This window comes from Coenobita brevimanus, chromosome 102, assembly GCF_032717465.1.
Source record: "Coenobita brevimanus isolate Jiangsu-jjx chromosome 102, ASM3271746v2, whole genome shotgun sequence".
Taxonomy (NCBI): domain Eukaryota; kingdom Metazoa; phylum Arthropoda; class Malacostraca; order Decapoda; family Coenobitidae; genus Coenobita; species Coenobita brevimanus.
Window position 1 is genome coordinate 175,948 of NC_137055.1, and position 23,172 is coordinate 199,119.

The 23,172-nt window shown below is 42.1% G+C and overlaps 1 pseudogene; it reads right to left on the reverse strand.

Annotated features, from left to right (window-relative positions):
* Positions 1–4,010: 4,010 nt before the first annotated feature.
* LOC145415312 (uridine-cytidine kinase-like 1) lies at positions 4,011–22,681 on the reverse strand (annotated as a pseudogene).
* Positions 22,682–23,172: the final 491 nt, after the last annotated feature.

Here is a 23,172-nt window from a genome sequence, read left to right on the forward strand (position 1 = left end):
CTTCTGAATTCTCTGCTCTCTTGCTTCAGCTTTCCTGATGTTCTCTGACTAAATATATCTAAGCTGTTTACTTATCCTCTGATTCTACTGACTCAAAAATTCTTTGATTATCTTACTTCCACAACAGAACACATCCTATCCATTTCTCCCTTCTCTGAAATCTCCATTCTAGATTTCAATGTTCACCACCACCTTTGGCTCTCCTCTCCTTTCACTGATCCACCTGGTGAGCAAGCATACATCTTTTCTATCCTCAGTGACCTAAAGCAGCTTGTATAGCACCCTACCTGTATCCCTGACCGCCTTGGAGAGATCCAACATACTTGACCTCTTCCTTACAACTAATCCTTCTGCTTACTTTGTAAATCTTTCCTCTCCATTGGGCTCCTTTGATCACAACCATATCATCTATCTATCTATCTATCTATATGGATAGATAGAAAGATACATACATATATACTGTATATATACATTTATACAGTACATATATATATATATATATATGAGGCCCTGCACGCCACAAGGGGCAAAGTGACACACGATTTTCTACAAATAGCTTTCAAAGTCTGGCGACAAAAAAGTTCATAGAAATGTTATTTTTCAGTTTTAGTTTCTAAAATTTGGACATAAGGTGCATAAATGTGAGTACTTTAAGGGTAATATCTAAGAAACTTGGCACAATAATATTTTCATTGTTAAAATTATGTCATCAGTAGAAAAATATTTTTTGCTAGGGTCTTGCTAGACTTTGTGAGCTTTTTGCAGCCGCTTTTGTTTTGTTTTTCTTATTCAAACCAATAAAGTATCATATTTATCCAATACTATGATAAAGGTAAGTTGTTTTTTAAGGGCAACATGGAAGAAAACGGTAAAGTGCAAAGTGCCACCTGAAACAAGGTGTAAGTTCCTGGGGTGCTCTGCACTTGGCAGAGGTGACACTAAGACTGAGCAGGTAAGGCGCCACCCTTGAGAAAATCAGCGGCCCTAATTGGCTGTGTGTGGATGACATAGCACATTCTGATTGGATGGCTGGTCACTACTGTGGGATGACATACAAATGGAGTTTACCCTTTGTGGAATGCAACAAAACCTACACCCCAAACAAAGTGTCAACAAGGTCGCTTGGAGCACACTTCTCACTTCAGACTTTCACCCTTATTGCACTAATTGGAATTAAGCAAAGCGACTTTGTCCACACACAGGGTAGTGTTTGAGGGAGTGGCTGCTGGAAACAAACAGGTTTCAGCAGGTATGGTGCTTTACCGCTTGTGGCTGCAGGGCGGCCTCATATATACACAGGACAAACAGTGCCGCTGCCTGGTTATATTGGTGCCACTACATGAAGGGATCCCTCTCCAGCACACAGGTTTTATAACACAATCCAGTAATATAAAAACAAACAAATAATACATATACTGTACACGTATAATTTAGCAGAATCATGCCATCATCATCATCATCATCATCATCCAGACCTCCTTTCCCACCCTAGGGCAGGGTGAGGAGTACCAACATCCAGACAGCCCAAATTTGCCCAGTCCAATGGGCCACGCTTCCATTCACTCACCATTCAAGCCCCCGGAATCCTGGCTGTATCTGATACACCAAAAACATTCACCACGTTCTGTAGCTTCACATAAACGTATCCGATAGAGTCAATCCTAGAATCATATGAAGTCAGAAAAACAATCATTACAAAATCAAAATATAAATACAATGAAGATATAATTAAAAAAAAAAAGATATTAAAAAACCATTAACATATAATGACACCAATGAAAAAATCAAAACAGTAGTAGTAGTTGTAACTCTAGGTTCATCTGAAAGTGAACCCAGTAGGCTGCAGGTAAAAACTGCCAATCTCCTGCAGTTGACCATCCCTTTTTCAGGGGATAGGGAGGGAGCTGAGGGGCATTCATATACAGTACCAGGCAGCAGTGTAGCCCAGTTATGTCAGTGCCGCCACACAAGGCATCCTTCTTCAGCACAATTATGAAAATGTAACTGGAATATCATAATCATAATGTTATACAGAATTATCTTTTATTTTTTGTTGGAGGGAACAAATTTTGTGGGCTTTTAGCCTTTAGTTCCTCCTTTCTTGCATTAAACAAAAATCTAAGTATCATACAAACAATCAAAATATCATACAAACAGCAAAATAAAACAATCATATCACATTAACGATCAGAATAAAATCTTATACAACAAAAACAAACACATTCATTGACCATCATGTCTGGTACTCTCCCACCTGGAGTGTAAGGGCTGAGGCGAGGGATTTGGTCCACACACTCATGGTAAAGAGTGACCAGTTGCCTTCAAGTGAGTGGCATTATGTGAACAATAAACCCAACCAGCCCTTGGATGTGAACCTTTATGGGCCACATCTGGATGAAGCACCTCAACCCATTAGCCCACCAGGCATTCATAAAAACTAGTATTATAATTTAAACTAAAATCACAAGGCAGTCAAAAATAAGGATTACATAACAAAACTAAATATGATTTATAAATGACTATACTTAACACCTTCAATCCAGTGACTTATTCTATTAGTTTATTCTTGTTGTTGTGGCCCCAGCCTCATCTGGACATGAATCCAGTGGACTACAGGGTGAAGGTGCCAGCCCCAGCAGACCACCATCCTCCTTTTGGGGGATAGGGAAGAAATTGAGGTACATTTGCATTAGCAGGCAATGAAGCCAGCTGGTTATATATGTGCCACCACATGAAGGCACCCATCTCCAGTACTCCAGATAATTTCATTACAGAATATAAGATGCAGGAAGAAACACAGCAACATGTTGGGGCCTGAGGCTATGCTAATACTCCATTACATTTAAGGGATCAATATTACAGGATAACGATTAGATGGACGTGTAGTGCATCCTTCAATGACATGCTGGGGGGGAGGGTTTAAGGTTGACAATGAAGAGTTGAGAAGAAGGATGAGACTTGAATGTACTGGTGATGTGATGAGAAGGGGTAGAGTGAGATGGCTTAAACATATGGAGAAGGTGGAGGATAACTGAGAGTTGAGGATGAGAGGTGTGCATATTGAGGGTAGGGACATGCGAGCAACACTGAAAAAAACCTGCAACAAGGTCATAGAGCGTGAACTCAGGGATGAGAGACTGAAGAGAACCTGCTAGAGACTGAGCATTGTGGAAAGGCATCATTAACTGACCAGTGCCAATGCATGCAAGCATGTTGGAGCCTTAATAAATAAATAAACAAATGGATAAATGACCAACCTACTGCCATTCGTAGTACACAACCCTACATGACTGAATAACCTCCAGTCATCTCTTGGGGACTGAATCTATGCAAAGCTGTCACTCTGACTGGGGTGTTCTAACCCCTGGACCACCAAGGGAAGGGGTGAATTAAGGCTGGATCCAACCCCTCCAGTTTGAAAATTTTATCCCAGAATATTTAACTGTGAAGGAGTTATTGAAGGCTATATCTAACCCCACCAGTTCTATTGTCCATATGTTTTTAGCTGACAAAGATCTGTATCCTCTTTTAGCTTAGTTGATGGCCAGGCACAGTTAGTCTGGTGTATAAATTTTACTTGTAACCAAGGAGACTCGTCTGCCTCATAACTAAGGCTCATCCTATTTCATACAACCATGACTTAGCATTCAAGTTGTAGGAATGACCCAATTCTATCACATAAAAACTGACTATAACAGTTTCTTCCAAACTACAGGATGGTCCATAAACTCCTTTTCCACTACCAAGCAATTTCTTGGGTGATACAGAGATGGTTGAGTCAGCCAGTGTTTTCAGTTTTTATTCTACATCATTTATTCATTTTCTGTTTCAACTGCCACACCCATGCCCAATCCAGCTGACTGAGCCATCGCCGCCACACACAAGATACTGCTTGGTGAGTGAAGGCTGCACCTAACCCCTCCACTTTCAAAAATATCTCAGAATAAAATAAAGAAGAGGTTGCAATAATGAAATAGAGAGTAGGCCACTGGATTGAAAGGGTTTTTTAATGCTGAATTATACAAGAGATAAATCTATACTGTACAATGGTTCTTCTTCATTATAAAATACAGAAGAGACATATATGAGCATACAAAAGGATCAACATCACTATCAACACTGCCATCATCATCATCATCTTTGGCACTATCAGCAGCATAATCACTCATCATCAAGATAACTATTGTTCTCACTGCCATCATCATCATCATCAGCACCACCATCATCAATGTTATCTTTGGCACCACCACCACCACCATCATAACAGGCAACAACACCACAGTCATCATCATCCTAACCTTACATAAAAACCTTTCCCCCTGAATCAAATGACGTTTTCTAGTTTATTCTTGCTACTTCCAAACAACTCAGATATTCTATTCCAGAAGTCTTTATGTCGCACATTTCAATATTTCACCGATCACATGGTTCAATGCCAAGGTAACACTCACTAGTTTCCAATACTTTAGGAAGGATGAAAGCAATGCTGTGAGTCCTACCTGCCTGAGTGTTCACACATTCAACATAACCTTCTCATGATCAGGATAACTCTAGTGAAGTACATTATTCCTGACAACTTTATCTACATGAGAATGGTAACTACCTGCATCTTGCTGTCTCCAAATAACTTACTCCCTCTCACGTCAGGATAACTCTAGTCTTGTCTTCCAGTTAATGCCAGGTAATTTTATGTGGGGCTAAAAGTGCAGCACTGTCACCATTAACCCTCTCATGAGTGGGACAACTCCATTATTGTCTTCCAGTTGGTACCAGGTGTTTTTATGCAGCTCAAAGAGTGTTGTACTGCCACCTTTAACTCTTGTCGAGCTGCAGACCACATATGAGGCACAAATGAAGGTCTGCAAGTGCCACACTGCAGGCCTCATACGAGATACAATTTCCATTGGTTATCAAACAATGACTCAGGGGAGGTGAACTTCCTTTCAAAGACTCAGACTGACAGGGTTAACCCTCTCATGACTGAGACATTTTTATCATAGTCTTCCAACTGGTACCAGGTAATGTTATGTGGTTACTAGTGTAATTCTGTCACCCTTAACCCTCTCAAGAATAGGACAATGCTAATTTTCTACTCTACACAACTGTGTTCAACTGAAAGATGAGTCCCACAAACCCAAGAGTGTCAATACCTTGCTAGTCCATTGGTTCGGTCCCACTGTGGCAATTCCAATGTTTCCAGAGCCAGGTTCAGTTTATAACTCTTCACTGAAGCACACATCTACTGCTGTCACAAAAGCCTGAAAGTGCTAATACTACACTGGACTGACAGTCTGATGCCAAAGAGTGTTGACAGCTCACTGATCAGATGGTTCCGTGCCAAAATAACGATCGCCAAAGTTCCCAATGCCAGGCACAATATAAAACTTTTCATTGACACAGGGGTCCACGGCTGTTGTAACAATTCTCACCTTGGGAAATGCGTATGCTATGTTGTGCACACCTGAAAGGGAAGATACAAATGTTTTTAGTTACAAAGACAGTTTTCATCATCACCACACCCACACATATGCACACAGACATGCATGCCACACCACACCACACCAAACCCACACAAGCACGCATGAATGCAAGCACACACACACACACACAACAAAGCAACAAAACTCACCCTGTTCAGTCATAAGCAGAGAACACAGTGATATATGTTCTTCTACAACTTCATGGTCCAATAACACTCTTATGGCCATAATGCCAGCAGCTCCCGTTGCTACTGTGGCGTCCATTAAAAGATGTGATAGTCCTTGATGTCCTTTGGCAGTCTGAGGTAGTACAGCTGAAGAAAAAAGAAAGTACAATTTTTATTATTACTATTACTGCTGTTGTTATGGGGATAGGGCAGCCTGATGATGGAGGACAGGGTGACATGGAGGCAGTTCATCTGTAACCACCCCTTCCAGGATTATAGTGTCTGGCTAAAGACAGATTATCATCATCATCATCATTATCCTAGTTTTGCCCATTACTGTACCTATTCTCTCGCTCTCTCTCACTATCTCAATGTCTTTTGAAAGTCAGTGGTAGTACAGCCCCCCTCCCCCTCCTGAAAAAATACTGTACAAAATGCAAAAATAAGTACCTTTATTACAATAATGCTTCTGGCGACTTCAGTGGTGAATAAATAAAGGCGTGACCCATTCAACTGGGCTGACTTTAATCAACTGCTCCTCCTATCAGTTTTTTCTTGCTCCCTGAACCTTACCTCACTCCCTCTGAGAACATGACCAAGTCTGGATCATCATCATGATTAAAAAATCATTACCACCACCACCACCATTATTCAGTAACCTTACACATAAAGCATAAGAACAGGAGACTAATTATCATGATCATTATCACTGTTGGTGGTAGGTGGTGGCGACCATCATCCACTCACTTGATGTAGTGCTGCCTACTTCTTCCTTAGCCTTTATCATTCTTTTTCAGTGCCTGTCCTCCTCTCTTCCTATTTCTTGCATCTTTCCTGTCACTTCTTATTGCTTTTCTTTCCTTTACAGGTGGCTTTACATTAACAAGCCATATGGTTTCCTGTAAGCCAAGAAACCACTTACAACGCTGGGTGGTAACCATATAACCAAACCATACATGCTCCCTACGTGTCAACAAGTGGGTTGGTGAAGGGTTGGTGCCCCTCCCCTTAAAACAAATAACTCAAAGTCAAATGGCCACCCCTTAAGGGATTATGGTGTCTGGCAATAGACAGATAGATAGATTATCACTGTGACAATAAGCCAAGTTGGGAGGTCAACTGTAGTTAACTCATTCAGTCATATTATCTTGCTTCATTGTTGGTACTGTCGGACATTCCCACATGTACTACACTGCAGGGCACACATGTAGATCTGACAGGTATGATGTGGCCTTCATTTACTCATTATTAAAGCTCTGTCCTAAGCTTAAAAACTGACCACATGTAGGAAGAATGTTCACCATCATTATCCAGACCTCTTTTCCCACCCTAGGAAGGGATGAGGTAGTATCCACACAGCCAGAGGAAACTTGAGAGAATGAGATCACAGAAAAACTAACCAAAGCAAGACAAGCATATCAATAATACTGTAAATCAATGAATGTTGCTGTGGCCCTATGCTCATCTTGACATGAGGTCAGTGGAATACATGCAGAAGTTGCCCTTCTCCTGCAGTTCAACATGCTGAGGGATAGGGAGGCAGCTGAGGGATGTCTCCATAATGAGGCAGAGAAACCACTTGATTACACTGACACTGTCACTGGATTGAAGGGGTTAGTCAATGATGTATCTAACCCATCACATTTGAATCCTCCCCTACACCTTGTAAAGTTGTCCTAAAAAATAAAAAATAAAAAAAATAAATAAAAAATAAAGTGGCATAGCCAGACCCTGTCAAACTGGTGGGCCAAGGTGGAAGTGGCCCATTGCTACACAATGTGCACACATTTAAATAGATAAGTTTCAGATGGGGTGCCAGTGAGGGGGGCCAAGAAATGCATGGGGAAGCCAAGGCTGTCCTGAGGCTCTGCCACTGGCCTATGGATACCATTATCCAGGGGGATTCTGTTCCAACTAATGCCACATCATTTTACCTCTGGCTCTCCTGTGTCAAGGTTCGTCTGGATGAGAATCTTGCCAATCCTAACGTCCTTCAACACCTCACACAAAGCGTTTTCCATGGTCTCCCCTGCCCGTAAAATTGAAACACCACAAATCTTTTCTGTGGCAATTCGTTTTCCTTCATACGGGATTCCCTGGGGTGTTTCCACAGTCACGTCCTGCTGGGGAGAAGGAGTAGAATCATCATCATCATCAAAATACCACAAATCTCTATGGTGAATTACTTTCTTTCACAAGGGATTTAATTATACAGGAATACCCCGGTTTAACAATGCAACTGGTTCAGTAAAAACCCATCGCTAGGCAGGGTACCATATCTCAGGGTGTATTTAACATGTAAAGTATAGGGATGTGTTTTTAAGTCTTGGGTTTACCCCTCAACCAAGTCCTAAACCTATCCAAATGAGTCCAAAAACAAGTTTCTAGCTAACTTAAACCTCCAAATAACTTTAAAACAGCTAAACTAAGCCTAAAAGCAGTTTATAACTCACCTAAACCCAAAAATAAAATATGAAAATCATCAAAAATAAGGCTGGAAAAAATCAAACTTGGTAAACTGTACCCCAATATGACAATGCTCACCCCACCTATGACTAACTATCTATCTATCTATTGCCAGATGCCTCAATCCCATAAGGGGTGGCCACAAATAAACTGCCTCCATATCGCCCTGTCCCCCGCCATTTCACTGCCCTGCTCCCAACTCACACCCCCCTCTCTCATATACCTCTCCACTCCATCTCTCCATCTCATCCTCAGCCTCCCCCTCCCTCTCCACCTCACTCACATACACTCTCCTCATCAGTCTCTCACCCTCCATCCTCTCCATATGGCCAAACCACCTAAATGTGTTCCTCCTAATGCTTCCTATCACATCCACATCCACACCACAACGCTCCTTTATATCCTCATTTGTCAGTCTGTCTCTCCATGTGACTCCACAGGCTCCTCTTAAATAACTCATTTCGACTGCTCTCACTCTTGACTTGTGTCCTTCCAACAACGTCCAAGCTTCACTTCCAAACGTTAGAGTTGGTATCACAATACTGTCATGTAGTAACTTTTTCACTTCCATGCTCACTTCCCTGCTTCTTATCACTGCTTTCAAGGAACCAGCAACCTTTCTTCCTTATTGTACCCTTTCAAGCACTTCACCCTCCAAACTTCCATCCTTACTCATCACACTCCCTAGTACTTAAGTGTACTCACATTTTCCATTTCCTCACCATCTGACCTCACTGTACATTCACTGACTTCACCTCTCTCAAAGACCATCACTTTACTCTTCCCTACATTCACCTTTAGATTCCGTTTCTTACACACTCTCCCAAACTTTGCAGCTCCCCTTCGTCTTCACTCAACAACACAGTATCATCTGCAAACAACAGTACAGGGAGTTTCCAAACACTACCCTCTCTCACCAGGGCCACTCCAACATCCACTGCCCTACCTTGTACCTCTTTTATTACCCCATCCATGTACAGATTGAACAACCATGGAGACATGACACATCCCTGTTTCAAACCAACTTTCAGAGAAAAATTCAATTAGTTCACCATCCACACGCACTGCAGCCTTCGCACCATCATATATACTCTTCACAGCATTCAACAACTTCCCATCTACTCCTTATATTCTTAATACTTTCCACATTCCTTGTCTATCCACCCTGTCATATGCTTTCTCCAAATCCATGAAGGCCACATACAACTTCTTTCCCTCCTCTAGAAACTTTTCCACTAAAGATCTACGAATGAATATCTGATCCACACAACCTCTTCCCTTCCTAAAGCCTCCCTGATCTTCTCCAACTAATTCCTATGACTAAAACACATTAATCTAAGTCTAAAAAACAGTTTACAAATCAACCTTAACACAAAATTTAAGTCTAAAATACCACCAAAATCAGTTTAAGAAAACAAAACCCATTGCCACACTGGGGTCTGGCCAGCGTTAGGTGGGGTATGGTGGTTTTTCTACCCCCATCGCTATGCCAGGGTTTCACGTACATGTATAGGGGTATCAAATCTTGGGGTCTGCCTGTAATAATACTAATACTTACACCAATAATAATAATAATAATAACAATAATAATTCCTGGTAGGTGGGGGTTCACACCATCCACTCACTCAATGTAGTGCTGCTTTGTTATCAGCCCTTTCCTCTCGTACTTCCTTCCTCTTCTGTCGTTCTTTCCTTCATTCTTTCTACTTTCTTCTGCCTATGGGTGACTTTACTTTCCCTCTTCAATCTTTCTTTCCTTCATTCTTTCCCCATCCTTCTGCCTATGGGTGACTCTACACTACTGACAAGCCAAATGGTTTCCTGTACACCAGGAAACCATTTACTACGCTGGGTGGTGACCATATAACCAAATTATGGCGCCTGGTGGTTTAGTGGGTAATTAAGGCGCTCCAATTTAGGGGACATGTTATATGCTGGAGGTGTGGCTGGAGCTAGCTCTGTGGCTAGAGTAAGGAGTGGCTGGAGGAAATTCAGGGAGCTGTTGCCTCTCCTGACTCTGAGAGGGTTCTCCTTCCTTGCTAAGGGATCTATGTATGCAGCACGTGGTAGGAGTGTAATGCTGTGTGGTAGTATGAACTGGGCAGTAAAGGAAGAGGATATCTGGAGGCTCAAATGTACAGATATGACAATGATCAGATGGGTGCGTAGTGCATCCTTGAATGTGAGGCCTGTGGGAGCTTGGATTACGATTGGCAAGTTGAGAGGAAGGATGGGACAAGTGTGTATTGGTGATGTACTGAGGAGGGGTGATGATGTGGGGTAGACTGAGATGGTCTCAGCATGTTGGGAGGATGGATGATGACAACTGGGCGTGGAAGGTGAGGAGTGTGAATATCAGGGGTAGGGCTGAGATGGGCGGACCAAAAAAGACCTGGCACAAGGTCACAGAGCGTGACCTCTGGGATAAAGGACTGAACAGAGAGGCTGCCAGAGATCAAGAAGCATGGAAAACTGCCATTAGGTAACCAAGGCTGACATATGCAAGCATGCTGGAACCTTGATAAATGATACGACTAAACCTGTTGGTCTTCATTACAGTTCTCCTCAGATCACAGCTTCTTGAAGAGAAAAAACAAAAGACCTGCTGTAAATGGAGGTAAAGATGGAGAGATGGCAATTTTAGGCCAACATAAAATGAAAAGGGTGAGTTTTCAAAAGCCATCTATCTCTAAGACATACCGTAAATGGAAGTAGAGTCAGCGCGTGTTCTATCACCAGACGAATCAACCTCTTGGAGTAGAAGATGAATTCGTCCCTGGGAGTGTCCTTATTGCGAATGAACGTGTGCAGTCCACGAATTTGTGGCGTTGATGGCAGGAGATGGAGGGAATTTGGTCTTGAAAGGCCAAAATTGGCGTTTGCTAGCTTCTCTCGCAGCTTGAAGCCCCTCTGAAGAATATACGACCAGCATCACATCCTAGTGTCATTCTGATGTTTGAACTCGGCATTCAAGATGGACAGATGGCTATTTTAAGTCTAGTGAATTCAAGATGGACAGATGGCAATTTTAAGTCTAGTGAATTCAAGATGGACAGATGGCTATTTTAAGTCAAGTGAATTCAAGATGGGCAGATGGCTATTTTAAGTCTAGTCAATTCAAGATGGACAGATGGCTATTTTAAGTCAAGTCAATTCAAGATGGGCAGATGGCTATTTTAAGTCAAGTCAATTCAAGATGGACAGATGGCTATTTTAAGTCAAGTCAATTCAAGATGGACAGATGGCTATTTTAAGTCAAGTCAATTCAAGATGGACAGATGGCTATTTTAAGTCAAGTCAATTCAAGATGGACAGATGGCTATTTTAAGTCAAGTCAATTCAAGATGGACAGATGGTAATATTAAGTCAAGTCAGAGGAAAAAGGGGTTTAGGATTATTATTATTATTACCTGTTGTAGTTGTGTCATGACATTTTGAGCAATGAGATTTATGGCAACTTCATTCTCACCTCCTCTTGGCACAATGATGTCTGCATGGACCTGAGAATAGGAAGAAAGTAACCATCATCATCATTTATTTATCATTATCATTCTCTCTCTCTCTCTCGTTCTGCATAGGTAATTAAGGTATCACCATAATGGTATAATAATAATAATATTCATCAACTGATGGAGTAGAGAGGTATATGAGGGAGGGGGGTGTAAACTGAAAGCAAGGCAGTGAAATGGCAGGGGACAGGGCGACGTGGAGGCAATTCGTTTGTGGCCATCCCGTATGGGATTAAGGTGTCTGGCAATAGATAGATGCCTATAGATAGATCATCAACTGAGAACATGAAGAAAGTATTTATCATCATTAACTTTTCATCATCACTTACTCTTTCAGTATAGGTAATTAATGTACCACCATAATACTGTAATGCATCCATCCACCCATCATCCAATTCCATGCTGCCCCATGAGGAGTGTAGGAGTGCAGGCCAGGCAAGTTGGTCCTGACATTTAAGATGAGAGTGACCAGCCTCACTCATCCCTGAGTGGCATTACATGATCAATATACCCCAGCCACTCACTGGACACAAACCTACACCAGCTCATTCTGATTGGAGCGCTCTAATTACTCACTGTACCACCAAGTGCCATAATTTGGTTATATGATTATCACCCAGTACAGTAAATGGTTTTCTGGTGTACAGGAAACCATTTGGCTTGTCACTCACTGCAGTGTCACCCACAGGCAGAAGGAAGGGGAAAGAATGAAGGAAAGACAGAAAAGGAAGGAAGGAAGAGAGGAAAGGGCAGACACACAAAGTAGCACAACGTCAACTGAGTGCCCCCACCTACCACATAATACTGTAATACTACTACTACTACTAATAACAATAATCTATCTATCTATCCATTGCGAGATGCATTAATCCTGTAAGGGGTGGCCACAAGCTAAGCACCTCCATGCCACCCTGTTCCCTTTGATTTCACTGCCATCCCCCCAGTTCACACCCCTCTCTCACATACCTCTACACTCCATCCCTCCATCTCATCCTTGGCCTCCTCCTTCCTCTTCCCCCCTTCACCTCACTCACATACACTCTCCTTGTTAGTCTCTCACTCTCCATCCACTCCACATGGCCAAATCACCTCAGCGTATTTCTCTTAACGCTTTCTATCAGATCCACATCCACGCTACAACGCTCCTTCACTTCCTCATTTGTCAGTCTGTCTCTCCACGTGACTCCACAGGCTGCTCTCAAATAACTCATTTCCACTGCTCTCACTCTTGACTTGTGTCCCTCCAACAAGGTCCAAGCTTCACTTCCATACGTTAGAGTTGGTATCACAATACTATCATGCAGCAACTTATTTACTTCAAGCAACTTTTTTACTTAAATGCTCACTTCCCTATTTCTTATCACTGCATTCAAAGAACCAGCAGTCTTTCTTCCTTGTTGCATCGTCTCATGCACTGCATCCTCCAAACCTCCATCCTTACTCATCACACTACCCAAGTACTAATGGACTCACATTTTACACTTCCTCATCAACCAACCTTACTGTGCAGTCAGTGACATCATTTCTCTTGAAGACAATAACTTTACTCATCCTTGCATTCACCTTTAGATTCAATTTCTTACACACTCTCCCAAACTCATTCATCATCATCATCATCATCATTCTTCTTCCCCCCCCCTCCTCTCTCCCACCTCTCTCTAACACAGGCAGTTAATTATTATCACCACCATCCCAACTTCTATTACCAATGGAATTTGGAGTGAGGGAAGTTATACAAACATCCTTCTCTTCCTCCTCCTCATTATTATAATATTTCCTGACATGAAAAGGAAAAAGATATATTAACAACATCTAGTAACTTAAATAATGCTTAACCATGCAACTGAGTCCTACACAGACCATACAGATCTAGAGGTCCTTATCACAGAGGTATCAACACACTGTACATACATATTAGTCAAGTGCTAGATTCACAAACTGCATGTTCTCTTCTGAGTTGCTACATCACAAGAATGTTTTTGCTGTTGTTTTTGTTGTACCCCAGGCTCATCTGAACATGAACCCTGTGTATTGTAGTCTGCAGCAGTCCAACACCCTTCTTTTGGGGAAGACGGATAAAGCTGTTACTATACCCAGCCAGTGGTGCCACCCAGTTACATTGGCGTCACCATACAAAGGTGCCCATCTCCACCACCACAAACTGTTATATAGGTGCCACAGATCCAGAGGTCCTTACCATAGAAGGGGCAATGTAGTAGTCAAATGCAGGCTTGACAAACTTGAAGTATTGTTTCAACACACCGTCCAGTTCTCTCCCTCGCTCTGCAATGTCCCGCTGCAATCGGCGAACCAGTCTTTCATCTGAATCAGTGTCAACAAATACCTTCATGTCTAGTAACTGTTGAAAGAAATTAGGTTATTATTATTATTATTATCACCATAATCATCATCATAGAATCCTGTGTTGCCCCATGAGGAGTGTAGGAGCCTGGGGCTAAGCAAGTTGGTCCTGACACTAATACGAGAGTGACCAGCCTCACTCATCCCTGAGTGGCATTACATAAGCAATAAACCCCAACCACCCCTTGGATATAAACCTGCACTGGCTCAATCTGATTGGAGTGCCTTAATTACCCACTAAACCACCAGGCACCATAATTTGGTTATATGGTTACCACCCAGTGAAGTAAATGGTTTCCTGGTGTACAAAGCTGGGAATAACGCCACTACTATTTTAATAACGATGGTGGTAACGCCATTACTTGTTTTAGCCAGTAGCAGAACTGAGAGCGCCGCTACTTTTTGGCCGTACTCACGCGTTACTGCCTCCTCACTACTCACACGACAAATACAGGTCCGGAGTCGGTGAGTACTGTACATACAGATATGCTGATGGTTTGGTTGTATTAATGACGAAAAATAATACTTTTGTCACTTCTGTCAATTAATGATGTTTGTTCTACATTACACCAATAATTTATTCATTATTATTTATTAGTTATGTGCAATAATTAGACAGGAATTTGCTAGTTAATTATCAATTGTTTAAATTAAGTAAAGATAAATAAGGATGTCTGCTAGATGTAGGCAAAGCTAACACACGCACGCACACACACACCTCTAACTATCCCCGTCTCTAACTGCCGCTCTCTCCCTCACTCTCTCAGACTAACTCTTACTCACTATGTTATTGTTTCGTAACAGTATGTTACTTACAGCTTAAAGTAATGGAAAAAACATTGCTGTTGTATAAATAGCCTTTAAAAGAAAGCCCCAGTTCATTTTTTCTTTCGTTTTTGTACATATATTAAATAGGTATCACTGAAAATATAAATCTATATACTGTAGTATGTATCAATGGTAGGCCACATTTTTTTGTCTTTAATTTACGTGTTACTTTCAGTAGGTATACTAGGTAACAATGTAAAGGAACGTGTGTTATATTATACAGTAAATAGCTTTTTCCTGTACCTTCGGCTCTAAGCTTTATTAAAGTGACACCGACATGTATATGATTTTTTTTTTTTTTGGAGAGGGTGGGGGAATGGAGTCTCGGACCATCACTTAGTGATGGCCAAGGTAGAGCTGCAAAGAAAGTGGTTGAGGAGGCGAAGGGGAAGACAGGAGGAAGCAGCTCCTGTGAGAAGAGTGGAGAAATTGCAAGATAGTGAGAAGAGGACAGAGTATAAGAGCATAGTGGAAGAAAGATTGGGAAGGTATGAGCTAGAGCAGATGGAAGGGGTGGAAGACGTATGTAAGATATTCACGGAAGAGATAAGCGCAGCGTGTGAGGCGGTTTGTGGAGTGAGGAGGAGATGCAAGGGTGTGCAAGGGACAGCATGGTGGAATGATGAGGTGAAACAAGCTGTGGAACAAAAGAAGAAGGCATATGGTGAATGGTTGGCGAGTAGAGGTAGGGAAGATGAGAGAGAGAAGAGAGAGGTATATGTGAGCAGGAGAAGGGAGGTTAAGAGACTGGTGAAGGAGAGTAAGAAGAAAGTGGATGATGATTTTGGGAGGAATCTGAGTGTGAAATGGAGGGAGAGTAAGAAATTGTTTTGGAAGGAGGTAAAGAAAGTAAGGCAGTGTGAAAGGGGAAATAGTAGGGGAGTGAAAGATAGGAATAATAGATTGTTGGTGGAGAAGAGAGAGAAATTGAGGAGATGGAAGGAGCACTTTGAGGATTTGTTAAATGTAGAGAGTGAGAGCAGTGTGAGTATAAGTGGTTGGGGAATGGCTGGGAGAAGAAGAGATGAGAGGAGGGAGGAAGAGATCAGTAGGTCGGAAGTAGTGGAAGCGATGAAGAAGATTAAGCTGGGAAAGGCCCCAGGAATTGATGGAGTGTGTGGTGAAATGCTTAGGTATGGGGGTGAGATTGTTGTGGAGTGGATATGGAAGTTGTGTAGATTGGCTTGGGAAGAGGGAAGGGTTCCAGAGGACTGGAAATCAGGTATAATTGTTCCTCTGTACAAAGGAAAAGGGGAGAGAGAAGTATGTGGTAACCATAGGGGTATTTGCCTTCTTAGTGTGACTGGTAAAATATATGGTAGAATACTCATTGATAGGGTTAGGCATATGACAGAGGAGCTAGTTGGAGAAGAACAAGGGGGATTTAGGAAGGGAAAAGGGTGTGTAGATCAGATATTTGTTCTAAGATGTTTAGTGGAGAAGTATCTAGAGAAGGGAAGGAAAGTGTACGCTGCCTTCATGGACTTGGAGAAAGCTTATGACAGAATAGATAGGAAAGGTATGTGGAAGGTATTAAGAATATATGGAGTGGAGGGGAAATTGTTGAGTGCTGTGAAGAGTATGTACGAGGGAGCTAGGGCTACTGTGCGAGTGGATGGTGAGCTGAGTGAGTTCTTTGATCTCAATGTGGGACTGAAACAGAGGTGTGTAATGTCTCCATGGCTGTTTAATATATATATGGATGGGGTTGTAAAGGAGGTACAAGGTAGGGCAGTAGATGTGGGGGTGGCCCTAATGAATGAGGGTGAGATTTGGAAGCTTCCGGTGTTGCTGTTTGCTGATGATACAGTATTGTTGAGTGAAGATGAATGGGAGTTGCAAGGTTTGGTGAATGAATTTGGGACAGTGTGTAGGAGGAGGAAGCTGAAAGTTAATGTAAACAAAAGTAAAGTTATGGTGTTTGAGAGGAATGAAGTCACAGAGTGTGCAATGAGGTTGGATGGTGAGGATATGGAGAATGTGAGTGCATTCAAGTACTTGGGTAGTGTGATGAGTAAGGATGGAACTTTGGGGGATGAAGTACGTGAAAGAGTACAGCAGGGAAGGAAGGTTGTTGGCACACTGAAAGCAGTGATGAGAAATAGGGAGGTGAGTATGGAAGTTAAGAAGTCACTGCTTGATGGTATTGTGATCCCTACCCTGACGTATGGAAGCGAGGCGTGGACCTTGCAAGAGGGGAACAAGTCAAGAGTGAGAGCAGTGGAAATGAGTTACTTGAGAGGAGCATGTGGAGTGACGTGGAGGGACAGGTTGACGAATGAAGAAGTGAAGGAACGTTGTGGGGTAGATGTGGATGTGGTTGAAAAGATTAGGAGAAATACACTGAGGTGGTTTGGACATGTGGAGAGGATGGAGAATGAAAGACTGACTAAGAGGGTGTATGTAGGTGAGGTGGAGGGAGGGAGAGGGAGGGGTAGACCGAGGATGAGGTGGAGGGATGGAGTTGAGAGGTATATGAGGGAGGGGAGGGTGATCTGGGGGGAGGGGAGTCAAATGGTGGGTGACAGAGTGACTTGGAGGCGTTTTGTCTGCGGCCACCCTTTGCGGGATTAGGGCGTCGGGCTATAGATAGATAGATAGATATACTGACATTACTGGTACACAACATAACCACTCAGACTGACTAATATTATCAAAACAGTATATACTGTATTGCTGTATCACAGATTTTTGTTAACCTTTCCTTCATGTACCTTTTTCTTATCCAACGTAGCGGAAGCGCCGCTACATTTCGTATCAAGTAGCGAAACCAGTAATGTAACTACTTTTTCGAGCTAGTAACGGGAATGGGAGTGCTGCCACTTTTTATTAGTAGTGTTCCCAGCATGGCTGGTGTACAGGAAACCATTTGGCTTGTCACTTAGTGTAGTCACCCATAGGCAGAAGGAAGAGGAAAGAATGAAGGAAAGAAAGACAGAAGAGGGAATGTAAAGTCACCCGTAGGCAGAAGGAAGAGAAAAGAATGAAGGAAAGAAAAACAGAAGAGGGAGGAAGGAAGGAAGAGAGGAACAGGCAGACACCCAGAGCAGCACTACATTATGTGAGTGGATGGTGAGTATTTTTGGTTGGTGGGGGCGCTCACCATCCACTCACTCAATGTAGAGATGCTCTTGGGTGCCTGCCCTTTCCCCTCTTCCTTCCTTCTTTCCATCCTTCCTCTTCTGTCTTTCATTTCTTCATTCTTTCCTCTTCCTTCTGCCTATGGGTGACTCTAAACTGAGTGACAAGCCACATGGTTTCCCGTACACCAGGAAACCATGTACTGTACTATGCTGGTTGGTAACCATATAACCAAATTATGGCACCTGGTGGTTTAGTGGGTAACTAAGGTGCTCAAATTGGATTGAGCCTGTGCAGGTTTATATCCAAGGGGTGGTTGGGGTTTATTGCTCATGTAATGCCACTCAGGGATGAGTGAGGCTGGTCACTCTCATCTTAAATGTCAGGACCAACTTGCCTAGCCCCGGGCTCCTATGCTCCTCTTGGGGCAATAGAGAATTGGATGATGAATGAATGAATGAATGAATGAATGTAGAGCCACAGTATTGTCTTTTTCTGCCACTAAGCTATGTGGAATAAGCTGAAAAAGGACAAAAATCTGGGCCAAGTTAAGATGAAAGAACTACATACCACCACACCCACCTTCAAAACATCCGGAGAGTAGAACGCCAAGATGCCTTCAAAGATTATCACATTGGCTCCATACATGGTTTTCTGAAAAAAAAAAAAAAATAATAATAATAATAAAATAAATAAATAATTAAATAAAAATAAATACATCAGCACCACCAACACCACCACCATCACTGCATTTATATCACCACCAGAATCATCATCTGCTCCATACACCTTATATCATCACCACCACCACCACCATCATCATCATCTGCTCCAAACATTGTTTTTTGAGTTACAATACAGCGTATGAACATTAAGTTATTGGAGCAGTATATAGCATCACCATTTGCTCCAAGCACTGTTTTCTAAGAGGCAGCTACAATATGGTGTAACTTTCATCACCACCACCACCACCACCACCTAAGGATGGAGTACAGTAGGATCTGAAAACAGAGATGTGGTAAAGCACAATACAGTGAGAAGTACAATTGGAATGCCAAGTAAAATAGGCCACACATTCATCCACTTATCATTCAAACTCCCCATTACCAGCCCAAGAATAACCTCCTGAAGTCTGTATAGTGCAATCCCAGTTAACCAGGAAGCTTGGGAAATTTACCTTCCTGGTTACTAATTTTTCCTGGGTATCAGATATATAGTCTTATACAGAAGGCTCTCGATCTTCAATTGATTTTGGGACCGAAAAACGATTGAAATGCGATTTATCAAAGTGCAAATTGATAAACTTATGGAAAATAAATGAATGGAACCGGCGTGTTGTCGACAAACCTACACAAACTTTTACGTATACACTTATAAGCTACCCATCCAAAATCATAACACAACCATATAAGTGTTAACATTTAGTACATACAATACTGTATTTACTTACTGTTAACAAGAAAAGCAAGAAATACTGGCTGCATTCACTTTAAAATAGAAAGAATGAAGTTTATGTGGTAAAGCGTTAGTTCTGGTTCCGAGACAATTCGCCGTCAAGTCAATTGCCCGTCAGACAAGTCGCCTTCAAAACATGAACGATTCCCCGTCAGGACAATTCGCACCCTGGATAATTCCCTGTCATTCTATAAACAGTGTAGTTATTATTAATTAATCAATACTTTAATACCTATATTTCAGGGGGATCCATCAAAGTCTATGTTCAATAGCGTAGGCTTTGGGTATTATTTATCTGTTGCACTTTTAGCCAATAATTAACTAGTTTCTTCCTTGCTGTAGTCGCCTTTGAATTATATTTTAGCATCACCCATAGCTGTCTTCATTAATGACAGCAAAATGCTCTGAAACCTTGGTTCCTAGGCAGTGGTTGAGTCACTGCTGCCTGCCACCACTGCCACCCTCGCTGCCATCACTCGTGTTTGCCCCAACCCCGCTTGAGTGAGCACCTGTTTCCTTGTCCTTGTCCCAATCACCATGGCCACAGCTGTTGATGCTTCCATTGTAACTTCGATGAAAGTGAGCAAAGAACAGGTACTGAAGTCACAAAAAAGATTTCAAATGTTTGAAAGAGGGCAAGCTTCACCAAGTGACGGAAGGTGGCATGACAGATGAACAGATGAGCATCAACTTGCACTCGCAACCTGGCCTGAGTGATCGAAGCACGGCTTTTGAAATCCAAGCACGAATTTTGGACGAGCGAGTGAGTCCGATCGAAGTACAAAATATCGAAGTAAGGTTAATCAAATATCGAGAGCCTTCTGTACTATACACAGGTTGTATCAGTGCAGTATATACCCCTTGTATCCAGGACCACACTAATAGATTCCATTTGATACATAACCTCACACTAAACAAACCCATAGACGTTAACACATGTGATGGCAGTGTCTTGCAGTAGTGCAAGATGCACACAGTAAGTCCATTTTGTTAAATACTGTATTTCATAAAACATGGGAAAATAAACTAAATTAATAAATCTTGAGCATTTATTGGTGAACTGATGATCTGGAAAGAAATGCTATACAGTGGCATTATCAACACTCCCTTGCTCACAGTTGTGAATATGGCCACTGCTCACCCATTTATTTCTCACCTGATTGCCTCACCCACCCCTCACTGGCCACTCAGCTGTTATGCACATAATACAATACATATGAATTGCAAGCACAGTAATTTTACCCAACAAAACAAACCTTCACTTCTAACAGCCACATTGAACTTCTCTGCCCGTGCAAATGCATTCTAAGATGATGTATAACTTCATATTAGAATGCATTTGCACTGGCAGACAAGATAAAATCTAGCTGATAGAAATGAAGGTTTGTTTTGTTGCATAAAACTACAGTGCTTGCAATTCCTGTGTACTTATTGTATAAACCACAAAACTGCTGAGTGGCAAGTGAGGGGTCGAGTGACAGCAGTCAGGTGAGAAATAAATGGGCGCACCACGGCAAGGAAGTTGCGATAATTCTATGGTATAACACATCTTCTGAAATCATCAGTTCACTAATGAATGCTCAAGATTTGTTTGTATAGTTAGTTTTCCATGTTTTTATGAATTAAATAATAATATTTAACAAAATGGGACTGCCAATGTACTGTAAGATGCTGGAAGCTTTTGGTGTAGAAGTGAGACCTGAGCAGTAAAGGAAGACGATATTCGCAGGCTCAAACGTACAGAAAAGATAATGATTAGGTGGATGTGCTGTGCGTCCTTGAGTGCAAGGTCTGGGGGGGGCTAGGTTTATGATGGAAGAGTTAAGAGATGGGATGGGACAGTAATGTATTGGTGTTATGATAAGGAGAGGTAGACTGAGATAGTTTGGGCATGTGAAATGGATGGGGGATGATAACTGGGTGCAGAAAGTGAGAAGTGTTAATGTTGGTGGAAGGGTTGTGAGAGGCAGACTGACAAAGACCTGGGACGAGGTCACTGAGTGTGACCTCAGGGTTACAGGTTGAAACAAGGATGCTGCCAGAGATCGGGCAGCATGGAGAGCTGCCATTAGGCTAGGTGACCACAGCCGATGCATGCAAGCACGTTGGAGCCTTCAAAAACGAAAACATGGTAATGTCCATAAGCGTACTGTCATTTAGATGGTCCTTGATGGTGTTGCTATTGTCTGGGATAAATTGTGGGACATCACTACAACAGAGTTTAAGGTTGCTGTGTGACATGTTGCTCAAAACCTTGACTGTTTTGGATGTTCTTATGATTTACACGTCCACTGCTGAGAGTCTCACTGACAGTACTGTATACATCTCTCAACTCTCTCCCATTCCCTGAAGAAGTAGACTGCATTAAAAGGGCAACTTCAGCCTGCAGTCCATCAGTTTCAGGTTTCAGATGAGCCTGTGCCACAACTACAAAAACCTTCTTACCACATCCATTCATATATACGGTATATATATACCGTATACAGTATATATATATATAAAACTATACAGCATGTATTTGCTGGTTCCTTGAAAGCAGTGATAAGAAGCAGGGAAGTGAGCATGGAAGTGAAAAAGTTACTACATGACAGTATTGTGATACCAACTCTAACGTACGGAAGTGAAGCTTGGACATTGTTGGAAGGACACAAGTCAAGAGTGAGAGCAGTGGAAATGAGTTATTTAAGAGGAGCCTGTGGAGTCACGTGGAGAGACAGGCTGACGAATGAGGATATAAAGGAGCGTTGTGGTGTGGATGTGGATGTGATAGGAAGCGTTATGAGGAACACACTGAGGTGGTTTGGCCATGTGGAGAGGATGGAGGGCGAATGACTGACGAAGAGAGTGTATGTGAGTGAGGTGGAGGGGGGAAGAGGGAGGGGGAGGCCAAGGATGAGATGGAGGGATGGGGTGGAGAGGTATATGAGAGAGGGGGGTGTGAGTTGGGAGCAGGGCAGTGAAATGGCGGGGGACAGGGCGACTTGGAGGCGATTTGTTTGTGGCCACCCCAAACGGGATTGAGGCGTCTGGCAATAGATAGATAGATAGCTTACCATCTTTGTTTCTTTGAATGTGTGACAAATCTGAATACCAGTAAGTCAACCTTCTTACCCTAACCAAAGTGTCTGTTTCTTCTGGATGTCTTACAAAGTTGTATACTGAAAATTCAACATTCATACCACAACCTCCCACAGACTTAAACCCCATAAAAACACACTGTATAACTCACCGTCTTGGTTTCTCTTGAGTGTGTGACAAAGTTGTATATTGGCACTTCCACCTTCTTGCCTTCCTTTAGCCGCACCAAAGTCTTTGCTACCAGTTCAAAATCAAAGGCATCAGGGTGGTCGAAGTTGTATTCATTCTTTGCTGCCTCTTCATGTTGCTTCTCTGAGAGTACCTGGACAGACAGACAAATAGAGATAGATAGAAAGTAGACAGACAGACAGACAGATAGACAAAGATACAGACATAATATACTGTAAATTTCTACTTTTCCAAAATAATTTTTTTATTACTTTTTTAAATGTAATATATTTAACTTTTAATCCTCATTTCTTATGCAAATGCCTCATTTCCAAAATCAATGGAATCATGTAAAAAAAAAAACAGAAAAACCCTGGCTTCCAAACTGCCACTCTCTCTTAACACGTACCTTATAGAAAGAATCAAGGGAGAGTAGTGTCACCCACGGTACATCAAGCTCTTCTATAATTTTCCGGGCAACGGTTGTCTTTCCTGAAGCACTGCCACCACACACCTTAGGAAAAAAATATATATATATATATCATCATTGTCTATCTATCTATCTATCTATTGCCAGAC